The sequence below is a fragment of the Aquarana catesbeiana genome, linkage group LG02, assembly GCF_042186555.1.
Source record: "Aquarana catesbeiana isolate 2022-GZ linkage group LG02, ASM4218655v1, whole genome shotgun sequence".
Lineage (NCBI taxonomy): Eukaryota > Metazoa > Chordata > Amphibia > Anura > Ranidae > Aquarana > Aquarana catesbeiana.
Window position 1 is genome coordinate 84,280,403 of NC_133325.1, and position 26,180 is coordinate 84,306,582.

The following is a 26,180-nucleotide window of genomic DNA, read 5'->3' on the forward strand; positions in this document are numbered from 1 at the left end:
CCTGCGTTTCCTGCAGGAAAAAGGACATCTTTTCTAAAAGGCGCCGCACAGAAACTGTCCCCTGTGTTTTTTTAAAAGCAGAGGGGTTTATTTACTAAAGGCAAATCCACTTTGCACTACAAGTGCACTTGGAAGGGCAGTCACTGTAGATCTGAGGGGGACATGCAAGGAAAATAAAAAACAGCATTTTTGCTTGCACATGATTGGATGATAAAATCAGCAGAGCTTCCCCTCATTTCAGATCTTCAGCAACTGCACTTTCAAGTGCACTTGTAGTGGACAGTGGATTTGTCTTTAGTAAATAAACCCCAGAGTGTTTTAAGTGTGGCTGTGGGACCGCATGCAATTTACACGCACACCCGCACATATGTGAACCTAGCATTACACAGAGCTATTTTTACACAGTCAAGAATCTGCAACAAAGTTTGTTAACCACTTGACCTCCGGAAGGTTTTACCCCCTTCATGACCCCAGGCCACTTTTTGCTATTTAGCACTGTGCTACTTCAACTGGTAATTATACGGTGATGCAACACTGTACACAAATTAAATTTATATCATTTTTTTCACACAAATAGAGCTTTCTTTTGGTGGTAATTAATCACCACTGGGGTTTTTATGTTTAGAGATATAAACAAAAATATACAGAAAAGTTTTTCTTAGTTTCTGTCTTAAAATTTTGCAAATAAATAATCTTTCTTCATAAATTTAGGCCAAATTTTACTACATTTCTTTGATAAAAAATAACCCAAATCAGTGTATATTATTTAGTCTGTGTAAAAGTTATAGGTGTTGATTTACTAAAGGCAAATAGACTATGCAAATTGCAAAGTGTAGTTGCTCCAGAGCTTAGTAAATGAGCAATAGCTCTGCTGACTTCCATCATCCAATCACATGCAAGCAAAAATGTTGTTTTTTTTTTTTTTCCTTGAATGTGATTGGATATTCTTTGCCAAATGAAGCTTTACCTTATTTACTAAGCTCTGGAGCACTTTACAAAATGCACAGTCTCTTTGCCTTTAGTAAATCAACCCCCTAGAGTCTATAAACTATGGTATATATATATATATATTTGAAAATTGATCAATCCTGATTTACTGTGGGTCTATCTAATTTCTTGAGACCATTAAAATGTCAGGACAGTACATTTACCCCCCAAATGACACCTTTTTGGAAAGTTGACATTACAAGGTATCTAGTAAGTAGAATGGCAAGTTTTTTGAAGTTGTATTTTTTGTCACAACTTTTGAGAATATGAAGAGGTTAAATCAAATTTGTTTGTATGTTCACATTTTTGTTTGTTACATACTATCATCATATGACTGGTGTGGCAGTGATCAGGGATACTAAGACCCCTTTCACACTGGGGCGCATTGCAGGCGCTACAGCGCTGAAAATAGCACCTGCGAAGTGCCCTGAAAGAGCCGCTGCTGTGTCTCCAATGTGAAAGCCCCGAGGGCTTTCACACAAGAGCGGTGCGCTGGCAGGACGCTAAAAAAAAGTCCTGCTAGCAGCATCTTTGGAGCGGTGAAGGAGCGGTGTATACACCGCTCCTTCACCGCTCCTGCCCATTGAAATCAATGGGGCAGCGCGGGTATACCGCCGGCATAGCGCTGCTGCAGCAGCGCTTTGCGGTGGTTTTAACCCTTTCTCGGCTGCTAGCAGGGTGAAAACCGCCCTGCTAGCGGCCGAATACCTCCACTAAAACGACGGTAAAGCGGCGCTAAAAATAGCACCGTTTTACCCCCGACGCCGCTCCCGCCCCAGTGTGAAAGGGGCCTTACTGGTGACAGTATGTAAAAAGAAATAAATACATTTATTTTTTATTAATTTTTTTTTCTATTTTTTTGTTACTATTTTTTTTTTTTACATACTCTCATCAGAGTAGTTCAGTGTCACCATAGTGACAGGGATTTTTTTTAACACTGGTATTGCTTTTAACAGTGATGAACAAGCAAAGTTAAAGTGGTTGTAAACCCTCTGGGACCACTTTTACCTACAGGTAAGCCTAGATTAAGGCTTACCTGTAGGTGCAACAAATATCTCCTAAACCTACACAGTTTAGGAGATATTTGCAAAAGACTGGCACCGATGTCTACAGCGCATGCGCCGTAGACAGCAGCGCGCAAGCGCACTGAGCATGCCGCTGCTAACGGCGATCATGCCGTTAGTGGCGGCTCCCTCGCGCATGCGCAGGAGTGACATCATTGCGGCTCCGGCCAGTCACAGCGCCGGAGCCGCGATACCCGGAAGTCACTCCGGGATAGATGGCAGCGATGAAGGAGAAGAACGAGGGTCGCTTCGGGGGCTTCCATCTCAGGTAAGTTATTCAGAATGAGCTAGTATGCTATCCATACTAGCTCATTATGCCTTTGCCTTACAGGGTGTGTTTTTCTTTTTCTGCCTTTACTTCCTCTTTAAAGTGGTTGTTAAGCCACTCTAACCTTATTGCACCATCAGCACTGTCTACTATTGTAGTGTCCCCCTCTGTGTATGCTTTCTAAAAATAAATGCTGCAAATACCTTATTTCAGAGCGGAGATCGCAATCACATGACCGGCCAGATCGCTCCTTTCCTCCTCTGAGAGATGCAGCGGGCGGGCCGAGATTCCCCCACTGATGTCAGTCGAGAGGGGAGGAGGGGAGATCCGGCCAGTCATGTGATCGTGATCTCCGCTCTGAAATGGGGTATTTGCAGATTTTTTTTTTTAATCATACACAGAGGGGGACACTACAATAGGTGGTAGCATGGATGGTGCATACAGGTTAGTGTTATTCAAGCAGCAGGAGTGGGGGGGGCACTGTCACGAGCTGACAGGCAGGGAGGAGAGATCACAGAGGGGAAAGAGAGCAGGGCTGCGGGTGACAGAGGCACGTAAACTGACCACAGTGTCAGGGCTCAGCAGCCATGATACACAATGGTCAGTTTATATAGGGGAGGGTAGAAACTGGCAGGATCAACCAGTTTTTTTAAGTGTTATAGGGGGCCAAATGACACAGCACAAGCACTTTGCCATATTACATGCTTTAACCACTTGAGGTCCGGGCCATAGCCGAATGACGGCTACAGCGCGGACCTCAATTTCCGGGAGGCCGTCCTCCCCTGTGCACGCGCACCGCTCACCCTGCAGGGCGCGCGCTGTGATCACCGAGTCAGCCAATGACAGCTAGCGTGAGGAGAAAAAAAAGCCGATCACCAGCTTATGTTAAAGGGACATCGGTCCAGAAGAGGAAGGAGGCACATATGCCTCATCTGTGCCTGCCAGTGCCATCTGTCATTACCACCTGCCAGTGCCCACAGTGCCCAGCAGTGCCACCTATGAATGCCCACAAGTGCCACCTATCAATGTCCACCAGTGGTGCCAATCAGTGCCACCTAGCAGTGCTGCCATCAGTGAAAGCAATCTGTGCCCATTATTGCCACCCATCAGTGCCCATCACTGCCACCATCAGTGCCCATCACTGCCACCTATCTGTGCCCATCAGTGCAGCCTCATCAGCGTACATCAATGAAGGAGAAAAATTACCTGTTTGCAAAATTTTATAACAAAATATAAAAAATATATAATTTTTTTTTTTTTTAATTTGGTCTTTTTCAATTTTTTTAACAAAAAATAAAAACCGCAGAGGTGATCAAATACCACCAAAAGAAAGCTCTATTTGTGGGGAAAAAATGATAAAAATTTCATCTGTGTACAGTGTTTTATCACTGCGCAATTGTCATTCAAAGTGCAACAGCGCTAAAAGCTGAAAATTGATCTAGACAGGAGGGGGGTTTAAGTGCCCAGTAAGCACTTGTGTAATGCCCAGTTGTGTGGTTAACAAATGCTTTAACTGTCATGAATTGCTTTTCATTAATGATAGCTTGATTTCTTGTTGACATGCTATTAGGGTTGCACCGAAACCGATACCGGTATCGGTTCTGATACTAAATATTTGCACGAGTATCGGTACTCATGCAAATGCTCCGATACCTGAAACCGGTACTTTCAGGCTTGGTTATTTCATCTGTCAGCGGGATTCCCCCACTGACTGCTGAAATGTAAAAAAAAAAAAAAAAAGGCGGCAATCACCGCTTGTTAAGGAGCAGGGCCATCACTTGCTTAACAACCAGTGACTCATTCAACAGTCAGAGGAGTTCACCTGCTCACAGCTGTCAAAATAAAGCAGCCGGGCAATGTTTATCAACAACATTGGTCAGTGGCTGAAAGAGACAGATAAAAAGAAACATTGGGGGTTATTTACTAAAGGTTAAGCCACTTTGCACTACAAGTGCAAACTACAAGTGCAAAGTGCACTTGAAATTGCACTGAAAGTGCACTTGGAAGTGCAGTCGCTGTAAATCTGAGGGGTACATGCAAGGAAAATAAAAAACAGCATTTTAGCTTGCACCTAACTGGATAATAAAATCAGCAGAGCTTCCCCTCATTTCAGATCTACCCCTCAGATTTACAGCGACCGCACTTCCAAGAGCACTTTCAGTGCAATTTCAAGCGCACTTTGCACTTGTAGTTTGCACTTGTAGCACAAAGTGGATTTGCCTTTCGTAAATAACCCCTATTGCTTCTTCTTATCTGTCCTTCTGTTTATTCATTTACAGATCAAAAGAATGAACTTTAGTCTGCAAATGAAGTCAGTTTAAAGCAACCTTGTCAAGTAAAACTTTTTTCTTTTATTACATTTTTCCTCTGTTTAACCCACTATTAACCCTTAATTTACTCTAATGAGCCTTATTAACTCCTTATTGTTCTTTTCCATTTAATTATTATTTTCCAGATTTTTTTAAATTCACTTCTATTTTATAAACTATTAATTAAAACTTTTTTGTTTGCTTTGTTCATTAATATTTTTACATCTTTAACATACCATATTTATCGGCGTATAACACGCACAGGCGTATAACACGCACATTCATTTTAAGAGGGAAGTTTCAGGAAAAAAACTTAAATTTTTAATAAGGAACTTTGAAGCAAAATAAGGGTCAGTGCCAATCTGCAGCCTCCCAAGTGCCATCAATGCAGCCTGATCAATTCCCATCTGCAGCCTCACAAGTGCCATCAATGCAGCCTCATTAGTCCACATCAATGCAGCCCCACCATTGCCATCAATGCAGCAACCTTGCCATTGCCATCAATGCAGCAGCCTCACCATTGCCATCAATGCAGCAGCCTCACCATTGCCATCAATGCAGCAGCCTCACCATTGCCATCAATGCAGCAGCCTCACCACTGCCATCAGTGCAGCCTGATCGATGCCCATCTGCAGCCTAGAGGTGACAGGGAGGGGGGCGGGACGAGCGCCGACAGATTACATACAGTGAGAATCTCCTATGATAGACAGAACAGTGGTCCAATGGCGGCCCAGGAGACAGGACTTTCTATTACAGAGGCCTCCAAGTAAACAGGAGATTCTCACTGTAGGTAATCTGACAGCGCTCGCCCCGCCCCCCCCCCCTCCCTGTCCCCTCCCTGTCCCCTCCGAGGCAGCTAAAACTGAAGTATTGGCGTATAACACGCACACGCTATTTGCACCCGATTTTCATAGTGAAAAGTGAGTGTTATACACCAATAAATACAGTATATTTACACATTTCACATTGAAAAAAGCGCAAAATTTTAAAAAATGTATTTAATTTCTAAATAACTTTTCAATGCTTTGTACCATTACTGAGAGCTGAAGTATAAACAAAAAAGTTGTGGTAGGTATCGGTAATTGGTATCGTTGAGTACTAAAGAAAAAAAAAAATTGGTGCATCCCTACATGCTATGATTGGCTACAGCTAATCACATGAAACTTGGTGTCAGATACCATGTGGTAGCTGTGGGCCAATCACAGCTTCACAACATAAAGCAAGCAGTCATGAATGGAAACAATTCATTACTGTTTGTTTACATTGTAATCATGTGATCGCTATGACCAATCATTTCGATCACATGATACCCCAGCCGCCGTGAACCGCTGTGTCCACTGGTCATGGGATTGTGCCACTTGGCAGTGCCACCCGTCTGCATTAAAACTACTGTGAGCGAGCAACAAGTGGTTAAAATCCTTGCACTGGAGATTGATCACCGGGGGGGGGGAATGTTTTTGAAGTTGAACGGTTGAACACTAAGCAGATAAAAAATAATGCAGGTATGTGTTCATTAAGACCTCATCTACACTTGAGGTTGTGGGGAGCAGCAAAATCACTGCCCGGCAAATGCGACCCATTAAACTGAATGGGGCTGCGACACAATTGCTGTATGAGGGGTTTTTTTTTTGGGGGGGGGGGGTTAAAACAGACAAAGACAAGGCAACACAATGCCTCCTCACCGCTTGTCAAACACTCTCTGAAGAGCAATCTACCACGGCAGGCTCTTAAGAGGGCATCGCAAGTGTAAACAAGCTCTAATATATTTCTTTTCAAATGCAACTAGTCTAAGCACCTGAATTCAGCTGCATATAGGTATTCTGTAATCAGCACTCAAACTGGTAGAAGGGTAGGGCCAATCATAGCAGTCGAACATAATCAGCCTTTGCTAAAATTTATATGTACTGCTGCTCCTCCAAAGTCCAATCAGCAGGCTGGGTTGTGTTTTTGACAATGGTGTGCTACTGCCATAGAAGAGACCAAGGAGCTCTGCTGAGGTGACTGGATCAAAAGACGGGTACACAGAAGGTACACAGTTGCCCGTTTGCCACTTGCCTGGAATTCGGCTTTAATGAGATGTTATAACCAAAAATATTCATGGGAAACATAAAAGCGGTAAAGTGACTCCTATAGCATCTGCTACTACAGCACAGTAAATCTCCTAAGCTGGCCTTAAAGAATTGAATTCTGCCAGTTTCCTGACCAAATTCAATCCATGGGTGACTGTGATGGCACCACCCAGCTTGAGAAACTTCGATCCAAGGATCAAATGAGCCGGGGAGTGTGTGAGAAACAAAGAAGGATTTGGCTGCTTCAGAGGAGGTAAAGGAATTTTTTTGGGACTTTCTGAGGCTTGTGCATCACACATAGGTGGATTGCAAACTGCCATAAAGATGCCTCCATAAGTACTATAAGCTACCACATGTCTATCTTTTAGCCCTCACTACTTGTTTTCAGGTCCCTGGTAGTTCATTGGCCTTTGACTCCCCATGGCTTAAGGTATATAGCCAACTCACAACTAATCAGTGACAACAAGAAAAGGGTCATCTACCATTCTTCAAAGCTTGACTATAAAAAAAATGCTGATGAAGACTACAAAATCTGTTGGGTTTTTCAATAATGATTTGTAGACAAAAGATGATTTCACCAGATCAATCGGTGATTATCATATCAATGTGAAGTATTCAACTAATGTGTCCAAAGGTTTTCAGGGCAACAGTCTGTAGGCAGGGCCATACTCTCTAGTCTCTATGGCCAATGGACTTTTTGTGCCATTGAATTTGGGGCTTGATGCCAAAGTAACTCCCAAGGGTACCACGGTAGTGACTTGGCCCTGGCCCTGTGAAAAGGACAGCTTTTCCATATCCTGCTGGCTATGCCAAATGTAGGCAGGACCTCAGCCAAGGTACCCTATCTGGTAGAAAATAACACACAATCTTTTGTTGCCCTGAATTATCTTGTATTAATCTGTACAGGTTAACAGTAATAATAAGCATATACAACTTGGTAGGCAGTGATAAAAGGCGATCCAAGAATTGTGTTCTCACATTGTTATCAGGCTCTGGTTTGTAATACCGGAGGACGGCTTTTGTTGGAAGGGTGGCAGTTTGTGATGTACCAAGACAGCACTGTATTTACTGCAGGAGTTGCCCCGATTCTGGCCCTCCTCGCCAGAAACCTTCCCTTGTGCTACTCTCTTTCCTTAACCTACCACTAGCTTTAGGAGAACCTGAGTAACGCAGGACACCCTACTTATCAGGTCCCTCGTTAAGATGGCCAACTGAGACCTTGAAGGATTTCAGTGTCCAATCAGACTGCTGTTTTCCCTGAGAATACTGATGGATTCCATAAGGGGTCAATTCCCTTAAAGCGGAGTTCCACCCAAAAGTGGAACTTCTTATCTGATCCCTGCCCCACTCCAGTGCCACATTTGGCACCTTTCGGGGGGAGCGGATACCTGTTTTTTACAGGTACCCTGTCCCCACTTCCGGGAGAACGGGTCACGGCGAATTACGTCCCCCTCAGTCAACGTCCTCCTCCCTCCCCTTCAGCTGGGCCAGTGAGAGAGCGCAGCGCGCTTTGCGCATGCGCAGTATGGACCCGGTCGTGAAGCTGAAAGGCTACACTGCCGGGTTCCCCTACCCGCAATGGCGGCAGCACCTGACCAGCACCTGACCAGCTGATGGAAACATCAACTATGGTGCCGACATTGCTGGACTCCAGGACAGGTAAAAGTCAGCAGCTACTGTATGTGTAGCTGCTAACTTAAAATTTTTAAAGGGGCGGGTGGAACTCCGCTTTAACAAACTCCTCTCCACTAGTAACTGTGGCACAATGCCCCCTACAGGTTGGAGGAATGCCTGCACCTGCATACAAGTCAATGCTTGGCTTGCATTATTTTATTCAATTTTTCTTCTCAAATATGACCAGTGCCAGAGGTTTGTACTCCCCCTACTCCATTGCATTATCATACCAACAAACCAAGTAAGAGATCATCCTCAGATGTCTAGAGCCATCTGAAGAGTAGTATGACTAGAGTTAAGCCTAGTACACACAATGAGAATATCAGTGAATGATCTTCTGTTTTTTTTTTCTTTTTGCATGCTAGTCTCATATTGAAAACCAATAGGTTACTAAAGTTACAAAAATTCTCGAAAGACAGAATGCAACTTCAGAAGTGATGTAATGTATTGTATTGCATTGTAATGTATTCTTTTGTTTCCGAACATGCGTCGTCTTGGTCACATGATTTTTTACTACAAATACTATACTAATTACACGAAAATCGTTCATTCTGTTATCCTACAAGGAAAAAATGTTGTGCTTGTCCCTTCGGATATTTTCACATGAACTGTCGTGACTGGTGCTCGAAAGCTGTGTACTAACGAATAGATTATCGTTCGATCATTCCGAATGCGTTTTTTTTTTTTTTTTGTCTGATATTCTCATCATGTGTACAGGCCTTAAGGTAACCCTGCTGTTATCCTAAAGCATACATGTCAAACACAAGGCCCGTCGTACCTTGTCACATGGCCCTCACACCCAGTTTTGCAGCCAGAATGTGGCAGAACTACATACCGTCACTTCCGGCTCTCGCCTCAGCTCCCTCTCCCCAATCCTTCTGTTTATACAAGGGACAGCATTGCTCTCATCGGCTCCCAGATGTAAGACCCCTTTCACACTGGGGCCGCCCGTGCGTGTGTTTAAGCTGCGCTTTTTGGCCTCTATAGAGGGGCGTTTTTAACCCCAAAAAAAGGGGTTAAAAACTCCCATGTTGCTGCGCATCCGAAGCGCTTTTTAGGTGCTTCGGAAGCGCTGCCGATTCATTGCAATGGGCAGGGGCGTATTGGAAGCGCTGCACTCCTAAACTGCCTCAAAGATGCTGCTTGCAGGTCTTTTTCTAACATCCCGCAAGCGCACCCCTCCGCGTGTAAAAGCACCCATTGCTATTTCTAGCGCTTAAACGCCTGAAAACTGCCTCAGTGTGAAAGGGATCTAACAGATCCCTGCATGCACTCATGGCAGGGCAAGGAGGAGAAAGATCTCCAGAGAGAGAGAGAGAGAATGATTTCCCTGCAATGTGGTGCCTACATAGGGAGGTACTAGAGCTGGACCAGACAGTAGAGATGCAAGGAAGCTTGGGGGGGGGGGGGGGTTGCAGTTGGGGTTGCACACTGTGCATCGCTCCCCCATAAACCCTGCACTCTGTACTTAGCGTACTCCTGAACTTTGCACTCTGTATGTAACGCACACCTGAACCCTGCACTCTGTGTGTTGCACACCCCTAAACACTGCACTCTGTACGTAGCGTACTCCTGAATTCTGCACTCTGTACGTGATGCACTCCTAATCTCTTCACTCTGTACGTAGCGCACCCCAGATACAACTGGCCCTAATGCCGCATACACACGTTCGGACTTCTTGTCGGAAAAAGATATGACGGCTTTTCTGACGGGATTCTGCTCAAGTTAGCCTTGCATACACACGGTCACGCAAAAGTTTGCTGAACTTACGACCGCCAATGAACACGGTGACATACAACACTGCGACGAGCCGAGAAAATGAAGTTCAATGCTTCCGAGTATGCGTCGAATTGTTTCCAAGCATGCGCAGAAATTTTGTGCATCGGAATTGCCACAGACGATTGCATTTTCGGATAGGAACTTTTTCCACCCGAAAATTTGAGAACATGCTCCCAATCTTTTGCTGGCTGGAATTCAGCCAGCAAAAGTCAGATGGAGCATACACACGGTCGCATTTTCCGACGAAAAACTCTCATCGGTCTTTTGCAGGCAGAAATTCCGATTGCGTGTACGCGGCATTAGAGTGTAACCATACTGCTGATGCGGCCCACAATAAAATTGAGTTTGGCACCCCTGTCCTAAAGCTATGAATTGTAGCCAACCTGTAAAAGCAAAGACTGAGCGGTAACGTTACAAATATTTGTATGCTCCATAGTTTCTGGCAGTGCTGAACCACAAAGTGCTCAGGTTAGTTTTCAATTCAGCTGAATTCTGGCACATATCCTTTGCCATGCAAGCCTCTCTATTGCCTGGAGATGGATGTGGAAGGCGGTTTGCATGGCAAAGCTCTAATTTCAGAGCTGGAAGCTAACAATTGTAAATCAAGCCCCCTAGATTACTGATGAGCTAAGTGTCTGCTTTTGACTGGTAAGCTCAACTTTAGGACAGTGTCAGATAAGCGTCGCCAGTCACACTTCACCACTTGGCAGAATTACTGTAATCTGTTTTCCATTTTTAACACAAATGCAAGATGCTCCATCACTGCATAAAAATCCTGTAGAAATTCAGTCACTAGCAAGAAGAGACATTGCTTGGCCAGTGAGGGAACACCAGTCCCCATTCCCTACAAAAAAAATTCTGGTTGCCAGGGGGCTTTTTTCCTAGTGACTTGGCAGCTGGGAATTTTCCATTCTGCCATAGAATTATCAAAGTTGAATTTTGGTAATAAACCCCAGAGCAGGAATCAGATTTTGGTACACTGTAGTCAGATCAGTGAAAGTTTTATTCTGACTGTTTGCTATGGGGAACCACTAAGTCCAGGGTTGCCAACCGCCAGTAAATTTACTGACAGTTTGTAAAAAAGAGATTTTTTTACAACTGCCAGTAAATATCAGGGGCTAATAATTTCATGCTGTGTTGACTTTTTAAATGTAAATCAAGCAAATGACTTTGTTATAGGTATTGTCAGTGTTTCCATATCATGTTTATACTGTTCAAATATTCTCTGTGTTAGTTTTCAATAGGAGTTCTGTAATTTTTCAGGTTGCCAGTAAAAAATGTGCTCCACCAGTAAATTTCCCAGGTTTTGTCAGTAAAAAATGCTGCGGAGGTTGGCAACCCTGACTAAGTCTATTTTTTCCTGACTGAATTTACTAAACGCGAATAAGCTTGCAAGGGCATTTTCCCTAAGCCTGGTGAAGGAGGTGAAGCTCTGCTGACTGCCATCGTCCAATCATGTGCAAACAAAAATACCCAAGTGATTGGGAATTCTTTGCAAAGTGATTTTTCACTGCATTTACTAAACAAAGGTAATATTCTCTTGCAAAGTGAACAGCCTATGTGCCTTTAGTAAATCAACCCCAATAAGTGCAACTGTAAGGTAGTTTGCATATTCTATATTAACCAGCTCCACTATAATTCAGCAACTATTTTGAACGAAGAAGAAATCCACTTTGCCCGTCTAAGGCCCCATACACACTATTCGATTTTCTGCAGATTTTTGTCTTCAGATTTACCAAAACCATGAAGTGCAAGGGACTGTCTGATTGCATACAAAATAAAACTCTTAAGGTTTGACCTCATATAATATGGTTTTGGTAAATCTGAAGACAAAAATCTGCAGAAGATCTGATAGTGTGTACGGGGCTTTAAAGTAAAGCTAAAGTGCCAACTTTAAAGACTGAGAGCAGGCAGATCTTTACAGAGGAAGAGACATGAAATTACATTGATTTCCTAAAGGCAAATAGACTGTGCACTTTGGAAGTGCAATTACTCCAGAGCTTAGTAAATCAGTGGACGTTCTGCTGACTTCCATCAAACAATCACATGCAAGCAAACATGCTTTTTTATTTTTTATTTTCCTTGCATGTGATTAGGTATTTTTTGAAAAGTGAAGCTTCACTTCATTTGCTATGGTCTGGAGCAACTGCATTTGCAAAGTGCACAGCCTATTTGCCTTTAGTAAATCCACCCAAACATCTCATTTGCAATACAAATGAACCTACCTGCCTGCTCACAGTCTTCTTTGGGACGTACCCTAAGCTGTGCAAGCGCAACTCAGTTTACATTCTGGCACATCACCTGCGTGCCGGGATAACTGAGCCCTTGCACATGCGCAGGAGAGACGTCATCCCATACCGACCAATGAAGATGATCACAGCCTGGCAATCAGAAGCAGCCGGGTAAAATATGCCCTGCCGGAGAGGAACATTGGACCATTAAAATAAAGATCCATATCGGGACTTTAGTTCCTATTTTGGCCATACTTCTCCTATAGGTCACTGCACTCCTGTGACCAGTTTTTAGCCGACAGCAGGCTAAAGTCATCTGTCGGCTGACGTCACTCAGCCAATCCAGGGTCGGGATCCACCCAGAAGCCTGAACCGGCACCTGGCTCAGCCTCTCATTGACCCGCCGAGAGCCGGAGCCAGCCTCTCCAGCCTCCTCCACAGCCCAGCACTCCTGTAAGCGCTGGAGGGGAGAGCAGGGACCCGGTGACTGACAGTCACGGCTCTCAGCTCAGAGTGGAGGGGAGAACTGAGTGATCAGCTGTGTTTAATCGCTCAGTTCTAGCTGCAGAGCCAGCCGGTGACAGATACAACATCGGATCGATGCTGCATTCACCTAGGTGAGTATGATTGTTTGTTTTTTTTGGAAGTCCATATCTCTCTTTTAGCCTAGGTTCACACTGCCGTGATGCAGCACATTGCAAGTGATTCGCACAGGAAACGCACCACATATCTGTGCAAATCACATGCGATGTCTGTGCGTTGAAATTTGAGCCATTCATTTTGTATGGCTCAAATCACTCCGTATCTGCACCAAAATGGTGCAGGACCCTTTTTTTTAGCAGCACTGGAATCGGGTGAACACCCATGCAAGTTGACTCAGGCAAACACATTGGGGGTTTTTTTACGAAAGGCAAATCCACTTTGCACTACAAGTGCAAACTACAAGTGCAAAGTGCACTTGAAATTGCACTGCACTGAAAGTGCACTTGGAAGTGTAGATCCGAGGGGGACATGCAAGGAAAAAAAAAACAGCATTTTAGCTTCCACATGATTGGATGTTAAAATCAGCAGAGCTTCTCCTCATTTCAGATCTACCCCTCGGATCTACAGCGACTGCACTTTCAAGTGCACTTTCAGTGCAATTTCTAGTGCACTTGTAGTTTGCACTTGTAGTGCAAATTGGATTTGCCTTTTGTAAACAACCCTCAATGTGTTCTGCAACCTGCCTTTGGGGTGTTGTTAACTTTTATTGACACCCGCAGCAGATCGCATGAACACAATATGATAGCTATGTGTTTCCCACATCGCATCAGTGTGAACCAGGGCTTAACTGAAATTTTTTTTTTTTTTTTTTACCAATATCGCTACACCACAGTGAAAATTCAATCTATTCCTAAGGCCTAATGTGCCAGGTTTGGTGCATTTGCATTTTATTTGAGAGCATACACCAGTGGCCGTGCTTTTAGTGCAGCCAGCTAGTGTAACTAGCTGGCTGCACTGAGCGCATGGCCACTGGTATATGCTCTCATATAAAATGGCAATGCACCAAACCTGGCACATTGCACTGTTTACTTTTTTTCTGGATTCACATTTTTATTGTTATGTTCCTCTTGACATTTCAATACAGTTCTAGTCACCAGAGTGGAGTTGTGATGTGGTGGTTCATGACGCAACCCGCGTGTGCTGAAAAAAGTTCTGCATGCATTCTTGTGGTGTGAACTGACACTATTGGAAAGAAGGCATTTTGCCTTGTCTAAGCCTTAGGGCTGCACTGGAAATAGGGGCTAATGTAACCCCAATTGCATCTAGTGTGAACGAGCCCTAAAAGATTCTACTCTATTTTCAATATCTTTATGCTAATTAGATTAAGAGGGCTTTCATACCGAGCCGCCACCGGCGTCAGCGGTAAAGCGGCACTATTTTTAGCGCTGCTTTACCGTAGTTTTAGCGGCGCTATTCGGCCGCAAGCGGGGCGGTTTTAACTAGAGGTCGACCGATATATCGGCCGGCCGATATATCGGCCGATATTTGGCGTTTTTTACTTAATCGGCATCGGCCGATTGTGCTGATAAAAAAGGCCGATTATAACTTCAGCCGTGACTTGCAAATGACTTCTGTAATAGAAGTTAATGCAAGTTTCCCTAAGTTATCTGTGGAGAGGATTCTCCCCTCCTCTGGGCAGCCTGCCAAGTCTGATAAGAAGATACATTTGTATCTCTTTCAGGTTCTTTTTATCAATAGACTGAACTCCGTGGAGAAGTTTTCAGTTTAACCATTTAAAGACTAAATCTTTTCTGACACTTGTTGCTTACAAGTAAAAATCCTGTATTTTCTGCTAGAAAATCACTTAGAACCCCCAAACATTATATATATTTTTTTAGCAGAGACCCTAGGGAATAAAATGGTGATTGTTGCAATATTTTATGTCACACGGTATTTGCGCAGCGGTCTTTCAAACGCAATTTAAAAAAAAAAAATACAGTAATGAATTAAAAAAAAAAAATAAGCAGTAAAGTTAGCCCATTTTTTTTCGTCCAAAAGTTTTGATTACCTGTTTTTGTGTATTTATTATTTAAGATAGGGTTTTTTTTTTTTTTTTTTTTTTTTTAGGTTTTTTTTCTAAATTATACATACAAGTGAACTGATTGGAGGTTTGTTTTGTTTAATGTTTAAATGAAAAAAAATTTCTGTATTACTTAAGGCTGCTTTCACACTGGAGCGGGCAGGCGTTGATGGTAAAACGCTGCTAGTTTTAGCGGCACTTTACCGTCATTTTAGAGGCGCTATTCGGCTGCTAGCGGGGCGCTTATAACCCAGCTAGCGGCCGAGGAAGGGGTTAAATGCGCCCCTGAAGCACCGCTGCCAAAACGCTTTGCAGGCGCTTCGGTAGCGGTGCGCATTTATTTCAATGGGCAGGAGTGGTGGAGCAGCAGTATACACCGCTCCAAAGATGCCGTTTGCAGGACTTTTTTTTACATCCTGCCAGCGCATCGCCTCAGTGTGAAAGCACTCGGGATCTCACACTGAGACTGCAGGGGAGCCGTTTTACAGGCACTTTACAGGTGCTATTTTTAGCCCAAAAGCGCCTGAAAAACGCCCCAGTGTGAAAGGGGTCTAACTGTTAGATTTTATGAGATGAAGGGAAAAAAGAAAGGGAAAAAAAAAATCGGCCAAATATATCGGCCCAAAAAAATCGGCATCACATATCGGCCATCGGCCACCGCGATTTCTAAATATCGGCATCGGCATCGGCCAGAGAAAAACCCATATCGGTCGACCTCTAGTTTTAACCCTCCGCTATCGGCCGAAAAGGGGTTAAATCCGCCCGCAAACCGCCGCCGGAGAGGCATTTTGCCGGCGGTATCGTAGCGCTGGCCCATTGATTTTAATGGGGAGCAGCGGTGGAGGAGCGGTGAGTTCACCGCTCCTTCACCGCTCCAAAGAAGCTGCTGGCAGGACTTTTTGTGACGCCCTGCCAGCGCACCGCTCCAGTGTGTAAGCCCTCGGGCTTTCACACTAGAGCCGCTATTTCAGGCGCTATTTTTAGCGCTGTAGCGCCTGAAAAAAACTGGCAGTGTGAAAGGGGTCTAAACATGATCTTGATTATTCAGAGATAAGGCCTCCTTACCTTGTGGTGTAGTTTACCCCTGTACTATCTCATTGCTATTTGGGCTCTGCAAAGCCAACTCTACTGCCATCACTCTTGTTCTAGATGGCAACTGGTTTGAAAGTTTATTGCAAAATCTTAAATAAACATCTTTAAAAAAATTATAATAATTTCTTCCATTAAATGAAAGAATAATAATGTCCCTTTGTTTACTTTTATACCAGTTGTGGAAAGATAAAATCACTAGCAGTTCATTTTAGACCCTCCGGATCGGCATCAGACATGACAAAGGTCCTCATTCATTAGAGGTAGTAAAAGCCCCACTGTGTCCCATTACTGCCTCTTCGAGATCCAGAGCTAGCTCTGCATGACTAACAAGCAGTGTTGTATACAGTGTAACGTGCTTGTAAACGCACACAACATTATACAAAATGATTGAAGGCTAGCATCTGAAAACACCAATCCTATTCAGACCATAAACCCCGATTCTTAGATGTTCATGTCATAGTGATGCATTAGACATGTCTGTGGTGTAAAGAACCATTTTTAGCACAGTACAGAGCAATGTGTTAGATGCAATGACCTAAGGCACCAAATCAGAAATCAGCTCCCATTGCTAGAACTTCTCTAAGACCCCTTTCACACTGGGGCAGTTTTCAGGCACTTTAGCGCTAGAAATAGCCTCTGCTAAGCACTTGAAAACCGCCTCCCATTCATTGCAGTGTGACTTTCCACACTGGGGGCGTTGTGCTTGCGGGACGTTCTGAAAAGTCCTGCAAGCAGCATCTTTGGGGCGCTGTATTTAGCCCTCCCAAAACGCCCTGCCCATTGGAATGAATGGTTAGCACTTCCGGAGCGCAACAACATGGTAGTTCTTAACCCCTCCTATGAGGTTAAAAGCGCCCCCCACCCCTAGTGGCCGAAAGGCGCAGCTTAAACAGCGGTAAAGCGCAGCTAAAACGAGCAGCTCTTTAGCGAGAACGTGGCCACGGCCCCAGTGTGAAAGGGGCCTAACACTGTTCGAAGGTTACACCTGATTGGTGGACATCATTTTTATTGGCATCATTAATTAATAATTTTTGAAAGCAGTGAGCAAACCCCGAATCTGAGGGCACTGCAGTCATATGTGATCTGCAACACCGTGTAAAGAAAAATATACATCTGATGAGAATATCCAACTGTTGACCACCTACAGTATATGTCATCGGCATGTTGTTAGGCAGAGTAGTAAAAATCTGTATTGTGTAGAATTATCTCATCTCTATGAAGAACACGCTCTGCATGGAAATGAACCAGTCTGGGCAAAATGACAGCTAAATTACTATGCAGTTGTTCTTCTAAATACTGCTTGAAAAATCATTGCATACATACTCAATTTACAAGAAAGACGAAATCTAAATTTGGATATTTGTATAAATAGAAGAACATTTTTTTACTTTTTTTTTTTTTTTAATAGTTCAAAGAGCAATGCTAATAGCTCATAGCAATCAGATGACACCTGATGTGGGTTCACAGTAATAGTAGAGATGTCTTCTATGGGTTACTAATGCTTCGTACACACAATGAGATTATCAGATGAATGACCGTCAGGTTTTTTTCCATGCCAGTCACCAATCAGAAAATGAAGAGGTTACTAAAGTTACGAAAATTCTCATACGACAGAATAAAAATTCAGAAGTGATGTCATGTATTGTATTTTCAGGACAAAGACTGCACTGATTAAACAAAAATCGCACAATCTGTTATCGTCGGAGAAACATTTTTGTGTTTGTCCTGTTAAATAAAATTGATTGAACTGATTGATTGAGCTCTGTACTAACCATCAGATTATCGTACGATCGCTTTGAAAGCGGTATTTTCCGCCTGATTTTCTAATTGGGTGTACAGGCCTTCAGTGTTGCTATGGGCTACTGTGTGTTGCTATGGGTTACTAAGGACTACTATGTATTGCTATGAGTTACTATGGGGGTTATTTACTAAAAGTAAATCCACTTTGCACTACAAGTTCAAACTACAAGTGCAAAGTGCACTTGAAATTGCACTGAAAGTGCACTTGGAAGGGCAGTCGCTGTAGATCCGAGGGGGACATGCAAGGAAAATAAAAAACAGCATTTTAGCTTGCACATGATTGGATGATAAAATCAGCAGAGCTTCCCCACATTTCAGATCTACCCCTCAGATTTACAGCAACTGCACTTCCAAGTGCACTTTCAGTGCAATTTCAAGCGCACTTTGTACTTGTAGTTTGCACTTGTAGTGCAAAGTGGATTTGCCTTTCGTAAATAACCCCCATTGTGTTGATGTGGGCTACCAGGTGTTGCTATGGGCTACTAGGTGTTACTATGGACTACTATGTATTGCTATGGGTTGCTATGTGTTGCTGTAGGCTACCATGTGTTGCTATTGGTTACTAGGCGTTACTATGAACTACTATGTGTTGCTATGGGTTACAGTGGGGGTTATTTACTAAAGGCAAATCCACTTTGCACTACAAGTGCACTGCAAGTGCACTTTGAAGTGCAGTTGCTGTAGATCCGAGGGGGACATGCAAGGAAAATAAAAAACAGCATTTTAGCTTGTACGTGATTGGATGATAAAATCAGCAGAGCTTCCACTCATTTCAGATCTTCCCCTCAGATCTACAGCGACTGCACTTCCAAGTGCACTTTTAGTGCAGAGTGGATTTGACTTTAGTAAATAACCCCAATGTGTTGCTGTGGGCTACCACACGTTGCTGTAGGTTACGAAGTGTTCCTATGAACTACTATGCATTGCTATGGGCTTCCATGTGTTGCTATGGGTTACTAAAGGGGAGATTTACTAAAACTGGAGCACTCAGAATCTGATGCAGCTGTCCATGGTAGTCAATCAGCTTCTAACTTCAGCTTGCTCAATTAAGCCTTGACAAAAAAAAAACCTGGAAGCTGATTGATTTCTAAGCAGAACTGCACCAGATTTTGCACGCTCCACTTTTAGTAAATCTTCCCTGAGGCCTGGTTCACACCTATGCATTTTTTTTGTGCGTTTTCAGTTCTGCAGAAACACACTACAGTCCATTTAACATGGTTTCCTATGGGTCATGTTCACATCTGTGCATTTTATGAAAAGGGCCAGGGACTTTTTTCTTGCTTTTGGTTTCATAGACTTCAGTGGATCAAAAACGTGCATTGAAAAACGCAAAATGCATCTGGGATATGCAAACTGCAACCTACATAGGTGTGAACCAGGCCTTAGTGTTGCTATAGGTTACTGCTCTTTGCTTTATGGGCAATGCTTCCAGGTGCAAATTGTGAAAGGCACAATTAGGAGCCAATACAACCTACAGACTACAAATCATTGCATGTGATCTGCGACATTGTGTAAAGCAATTTGTATGGGGTTATGCAATTTAAAGCTACAGGGTGCAAACTAAACTGTGAATGTAAAAATGTAAATCAGTGTGCAGCCCTCTGATTGCCTTCTACATGGGGATGTGGTAACACATGTTCTGCACAGCTGTGCATGTTCTGCTGGCTTCTGTATGTTGCTATGGGTTACAAAGTGTTGCTAAAGGTAATTAACTTAATATAGGTTACTATGTGTTGCTATGGGTTACTGCTCTTTCCCTTATGGGCAATACATCCAGTCAGGAGCCAATACAACCTGCAGCCTGCATGTGATCTGCAACATTGTGTAAACAATATGTATGAGATAATGCAATGTAAAGCTGCAGGGTGCAGACTGAGCTGTGCATGCAGTATAAAGCAATCCTCTGATGATTGACCTCTACATGGGGGTGTCAGGCATAGCTGTGTATTTTCTGCTGGGTTACAATGTGTGTTGCTATGGGTTACTAGAGCTTACTATGTGCTGCAATGGGTTACTGCTCTTTGCTTTATGGGCAATACATCCAACAAGGAACCAATACAACCTGCAGACGGCAGGTGATCTGCAACGTTGTGTAAAGGCCCCGTACACACTCAGAAAATTATACAAAAAAATACCGCTTTTGAAGCGATCGTACAATAATCTGATTGTTAATGTTTCCGAAGGGACAAGATTGCGAGATTTGCGTTTAACCAGCACAGTTTTCATCTGAAAATACAATACAAATACATTACTTCATGTCCGAATTTTTATTCTGTGGTACGAGAATTTACATACTTTAGTAATCTGGTTGTTTTCTAAATGGAAACTAGCATGCAAAAAAATCTGAATGATCATTCATTCGATAATCTCAGTGTGTGTAATAGGCTTCAAGCAACATGTATGGGGCAATGCAATGTAAAGCTACAGGGTGCAGACAGATTTGTACATGCAATGTGTAGCCTTTTGATGATTGCCTTCTACATGGGGTGTAGTACAGCTATGTCAAATATAGTTGTGCATGTTCTGCTGGGTTACAGTGTGTATTGCTATGGGTTACTAAGTGTCCCTATGGGTAAGATGTGTAGCAATGGGTTACTATAGGTTACTAAGTGCTAGTAGGGCTTACTGTGTGTTGCTATGGGTTACTGTTCTTTGCCTTATAGGCAATACATCCAGTCAGGAGCTGTGCATGTTCTGCTGGGTTACTATGTGTTGCTATGGGTTACTAAGTGTTGCTATGGCTTGGTATAGGTTACTGTATATATCGCTATGGGTTACTGCTCTTTGCCTTATGGGAAATACATCCAGCCAGGAGCTGTGCATGTTCTGCTGGGTTACTATGTGTTGCTATGGGTTACTGATTGTTGCTATGGCTAGCTATAGGTTACTATATATATCGCTATGGGTTACTGCTCTTTGCCTTATGGGCAATACAACCAGCCAGGAGCCAATACAACCGGCAGACTGCATGTGATCAGCAACATTGTGTATAGCAACATGTATGGGACATATGGGACAATGCAATGTACAGCTGAGGGTGCAGACTGAGTTGTGCATGCAACGTAGAGCAGTGTGATGATTGCCTTCTACATGGGGGCGTAGTATTGCATGTCAGGCATAGCTTTGCATGTTCTGCTGGGTTACTGTGTGTTGCTATGAGTTAAGTGTTCCTATAGGGTACAATGTGTTGCTATGGGTGTTACTGCTCTTTGCCTTATGGGCACTACATCCAGGTGCAAATAGTAAAATGCACAGCCAGGGGCCAATACAACCTGCAGATTGTAAATAAACAGTATGCAAATGCCTGCACTTGAATGTGATCTGCAACATTGTGTAATGCCGGGTGTATGGGATAATGCATTGTAAAGGTACATGGTGTAGTCTGAATTGTGCATGCAATGTAATGCAGAGTGCAGTCCTCTGATTGCCCTCTACATGGAGGTGTATTAATGCATGTCTGGCACAGCTGTGTAGGCTCTGCTGGGTTACTATGTGTTACTCTGAGTTGTGTTCCTATGGGTTAGCATGTGTTGCCTATGGGTTACTATAGGTTAACATATGTTGCTATGGGTTACTGCTCTCTGCCTTAGGGGCATTACATCCAGGTGCAAATAATAAAGGCACAGCCAGGAGCCAATACAGCCTGCAGAGTGTACATATGTGTGCACCAGTGTGTAAAGACAGGTGTATGGACAATGCAATGTGTGGTAGATGGTCCATGCAGTGTGTTCCTCCTCTCCATGGCAGTGCAGTGTAGCATGTTGTGCTGTGCTCAGTCCTCCCTACACTCACTTGTAGCCCAGACATGATCACTTTGCAGGGCAGGCAAGATGGCGGTATGGAGCTAAGGGAGAGCCAGGCCGGGCTGTGTGAGGGGAGCCCGGGCACAGGAGCTCCCTACAGCTTGCAGCGTGCAGTAGACGAGGGTGGCTCTTACCTGCTGCAGTGGCTGCACGGCCCCCCTGGAGACCGCAGTGCGCTGAGTACAGACAGTCCCTCGGGCATCCAGGGATGCCCAACCCCAGAGAATGGCACAGGGAAGGGGGGGCACACTGCTAGCTAGGCACCGGAGCTGGCAGACACAAGAAGGAGGAGGCTGCAGCAGCAACACTGGGGAGAGGGGAGGGAGGGAGACTGGCTGTACTGACATACAGGAGGAGGAGGAGGAAGGGCAGACCTCTACTACAAGGAGGGAGAGAGGAGAAGCAGCCTGTGTGTAGAGGAGACACAAAGGAGGCGCCTCTGTGTGCACTGAGGATGCTGATGGCTCTGACAGGAACACTGCTACTCTGTGCCAGCCTGCCCAGTACACACTCTATTCCTACACAGTGCCCACCAGCATGAACCGCTACTACCTCATTGTACACCCTCTGTGCCAGCCTGCCCAGTACACACCCCATTTATACACAGTGCACAGCATGGATACCTACTACCTCATTGTACACCTTCCACACCCCTACTACCTCATTGTACACCCTCTGTGCCAGCCTTCCCAGTACACACCCCATTCATACACAGTACACAGCATGAAACCCTACTACCTCATTGTACACCTTCCACACTCCATACTACCTCATTGTACACCCTCTGTGCCAGCCTTCCCAGTACACACCCCATTCATACACAGTACACAGCATGAAACCCTACTACCTCATTGTACACCTTCCACACTCCATACTACCTCATTGTACACCCTCTGTGCCAGCCTTCCCAGTACACACCCCATTCATACACAGTACACAGCATGGATCCCTACTACCTCATTGTACACCCCTACTACCTCATTGTACACACTCTGCCAGCCTGCCCAGTACACACCCCATTTATACACAGTGCACAGCATGGATCCCTACTACCTCATTGTACACCTTCCACACCCCTACTACCTCATTGTACACCTTCCACACCCCTACTACCTCATTGTACACCCTCTGTGCCAGCCTTCCCAGTACACACTCCATTCATACACAGTACACAGCATGGATCCCTACTACCTCATTGTACACCTTCCACACCCCTACTACCTCATTGTACACCCTCTGTGCCAGCCTTCCCAGTACACACTCCATTCATACACAGTACACAGCATGGATCCCTACTACCTCATTGTACACCTTCCACACCCCTACTACCTCATTGTACACCCTCTGTGCCAGCCTTCCCAGTACACACTCCATTCATACACAGTACACAGCATGAAACCCTACTACCTCATTGTACACCTTCCACACCCCTACTACCTCATTGTACACCCTCTGTGCCAGCCTTCCCAGTACACACTCCATTCATACACAGTACACAGCATGGATCCCTACTACCTCATTGTACACACTCTGTGCCAGCCTGCCCAGTACACACCCCATTTATACACAGTGCACAGCATGAATCCCTACTACCTCATTGTACACCTTCCACACCCCTACTACCTCATTGTACACCTTCCACACCCCTACTACCTCATTGTACACCCTCTGTGCCAGCCTTCCCAGTACACACCCCATTTATACACAGTGCACAGCATGAATCCCTACTACCTCATTGTACACCTTCCACACCCCTACTACCTCATTGTACACCTTCCACACCCCTACTACCTCATTGTACACCCTCTGTGCCAGCCTTCCCAGTACACACCCCATTCATACACAGTACACAGCATGAAACCCTACTACCTCATTGTACACCTTCCACACCCCTACTACCTCATTGTACACCCTCTGTGCCAGCCTTCCCAGTACACACTCCATTCATACACAGTACACAGCATGGATCCCTACTACCTCATTGTACACCCCTACTACCTCATTGTACACCCTCTGTGCCAGCCTGCCCAGTACACACTCCATTCATACACAGTGCACAGCATGGATCCCTACTACCTCATTGTACACCTTCCACACCCCTACTACCTCATTGTACACACTCTGTGCCAGCCTGCCCAGTACACACTCCATTCATACACAGTGCACAGCATGGATCCCTACTACCTCATTGTACACCTTCCACACCCCTACTACCTCATTGTACACCCTCTGTGCCAGCCTGCCCAGTACACACTCCATTCATACACAGTACACAGCATGAAACCCTACTAACTGATTGTACACCTTCCACACCCCTACTACCTAATTGTACACCCTCTGTGCCAGCCTACCCAGCACACACTCTATTCCTACACAGTACACAGCATGGAGCCCTACTACCTCATTGTACACCTTCCACACCACACAGGACCAAGGTCCTCCTTCATGAGGGGGAATAATATTACCTCATTGTACACGCTCTGTGCCAGCCTGTCCATGACACATGCCATTCCTACACAGTGCACAGCATAAAGCCTTACTACCTCGTTGTACACCCCTACTACCTCATTGTACACCCTCCGTGCCAGCCTGCCCAGTACACACCCCATTCATAAACAGTGCACAGCATGAAACCCTACTATCTCATTGTAAACCCCTACTACCTCATTGTACACCCTCTGTGCCAGCCTGCCCAGTACACACGTTGTGTAGGTGTATAAATACATCCATAGCATTACACAACTGTATTATTACTAGGTGCCGTTCACATATATGTGAATTGGATGCGTTTTGAACTGCATCCGATTCGCATGACATGTGTATCAAAACAGCTTTCTGTGGAGCCCTTAGGTCTGGTATGGATTGTGAGGGAAACCCCTACGCCAGAATTAAAAGAAAAAAATGGCATGGGCCCACCCAAAAGCCATACCAGACCCTTATCCAAGCATGCAGACTGACAAGTCAGGAAAGGAAGGGATGCGTGAGCGCCCCTCCCCTCCTGTACCATACCAGGCCACCTCTGGACCCCCTTACATTACGCAGCCCCGCACCTCTGGACCCTTTTACATTACACAGTACCCGCACCTCTGGACCCCTTTACATTACACAGCTCCACACCTCTGGACCCCTTTACATTACACAGCCCCCGTATCACTGGACAACTTTACATTACACAGCCCTGCACCTCTGGACCCCTTTACATTACACAACCCCCGTACCACTGGACAACTTTACATTACACCCCCTGCATATTACACAGCCCCCTGCACATCACAAAGCCCCCCCCCCTCCCCTCCATATTACACAGCCCCCTGCACATCACAAAGCCCCCCCCCCCCTCCCCTCCATATTACACAGCCCCCCCAGCTGTGTAAGCACGAAGGGATGGGGTGTTTAAAAAAAAAAAATCTGATCACTTTCATTGCTGTCAGAATGAATGTAAACATCCCTTGTGACAGTAATAGGCACATGACAGGTACTCTTTATAGAGGGATCTGGGGTCTATAAGATCCCCGATCCCTCCTTTGCACTTAAAAGCATTCAACGGCAAGTTTGGCTGTTTTGAATACTGTAATTCTTTTAAAATTTGGCACCTTTAAGCCTTCTGTAAAACGAAAGTGATGTTATGACATCACTTCTGGGTTACTAGATCCTAGACCCGATCGAAGCAGATTCTGGCTTCATTCGGGTCTCCGGACAGCCGGCTGACATGTTGGCCGCCTATTTGCGTTCGGTCGGCACAAAGGGGTTAAAATGTCTGTGGGCCGGGTGCATGTGAATTCATCATGTGCACTGACGGGCTAAACTTTTAGCGGCGGTAGGCCGGGTTGTAGGTTGCTGAACCCTGCTCTAACAGGAAGTCTGATCACAGCAGCAAAAAAAAAGGAATTAGAAGAAGGCTGAATACAACAGAAATTATTGTTTTGAGTTAAGAAAACATACTTAAATTGGATTTCAGTGCCATTTTAAAAGCTAATTCCACCTTTTACAAAAAGATAAAAAAAGAATAAAAATAATCACCTTTATTTAAAAATTGCAACTTATTTATTTATTTATTGCATTGGAGCCTGTAAAACCTTACACCTGCGATGTACAGGCTACTGCAGACTCTTCATCCAGTCATAGGTCCATACTGAAGTACAGACCTTCATTTGTGGAGATGGAGGAAGCAATTAATAGACTACAAGTAGGGTGACATCAGCACACTTGTACTCCACTGAGTTCTAGGAGTCCCTCTGCCATGGTGGAGGATGGGACTTGTAGTCTTCTCAGGTACATATTCCTGTGATTTTTTTTTTTTGTGCAAAAATTTGTGTTTTTGGCTATATAGACTTCAAAACCAAAAACACATAAAGAAAAGCATGAAAAACGCATAAGGCCTCATGCACACTCTTTTCCCTCCTCTGGATGCCTTTGCTCCTGGCAAGAAAAAAAGCAGCATTAAAAATACATGTTGCACAAACGTTTAGGTATGTTTAGATGCATCAAGCGTTTGGACATTCATTTATTCTGGTCACTGGAATGAATGAACGCTTCAAGTG

The 26,180-nt window shown here is 44.4% G+C and overlaps 1 protein-coding gene across 2 annotated transcripts in view; it reads right to left on the minus strand.

The window, feature by feature from the left end:
- The window catches only part of MSANTD4 (Myb/SANT DNA binding domain containing 4 with coiled-coils), a 43,899-nt gene extending 21,890 nt beyond the window's left edge, over window positions 1–22,009 (minus strand). Inside the window, exon 1 of one of the 2 annotated variants that reach the window (XM_073613122.1) lies at window positions 21,774–22,009. The gene's annotated coding sequence lies outside the window, so the exon portion shown is untranslated. The remainder of the gene's footprint in view (window positions 1–21,773) is intronic. The other variant, XM_073613121.1, reaches the window with a different exon arrangement.
- Window positions 22,010–26,180: the final 4,171 nt, after the last annotated feature.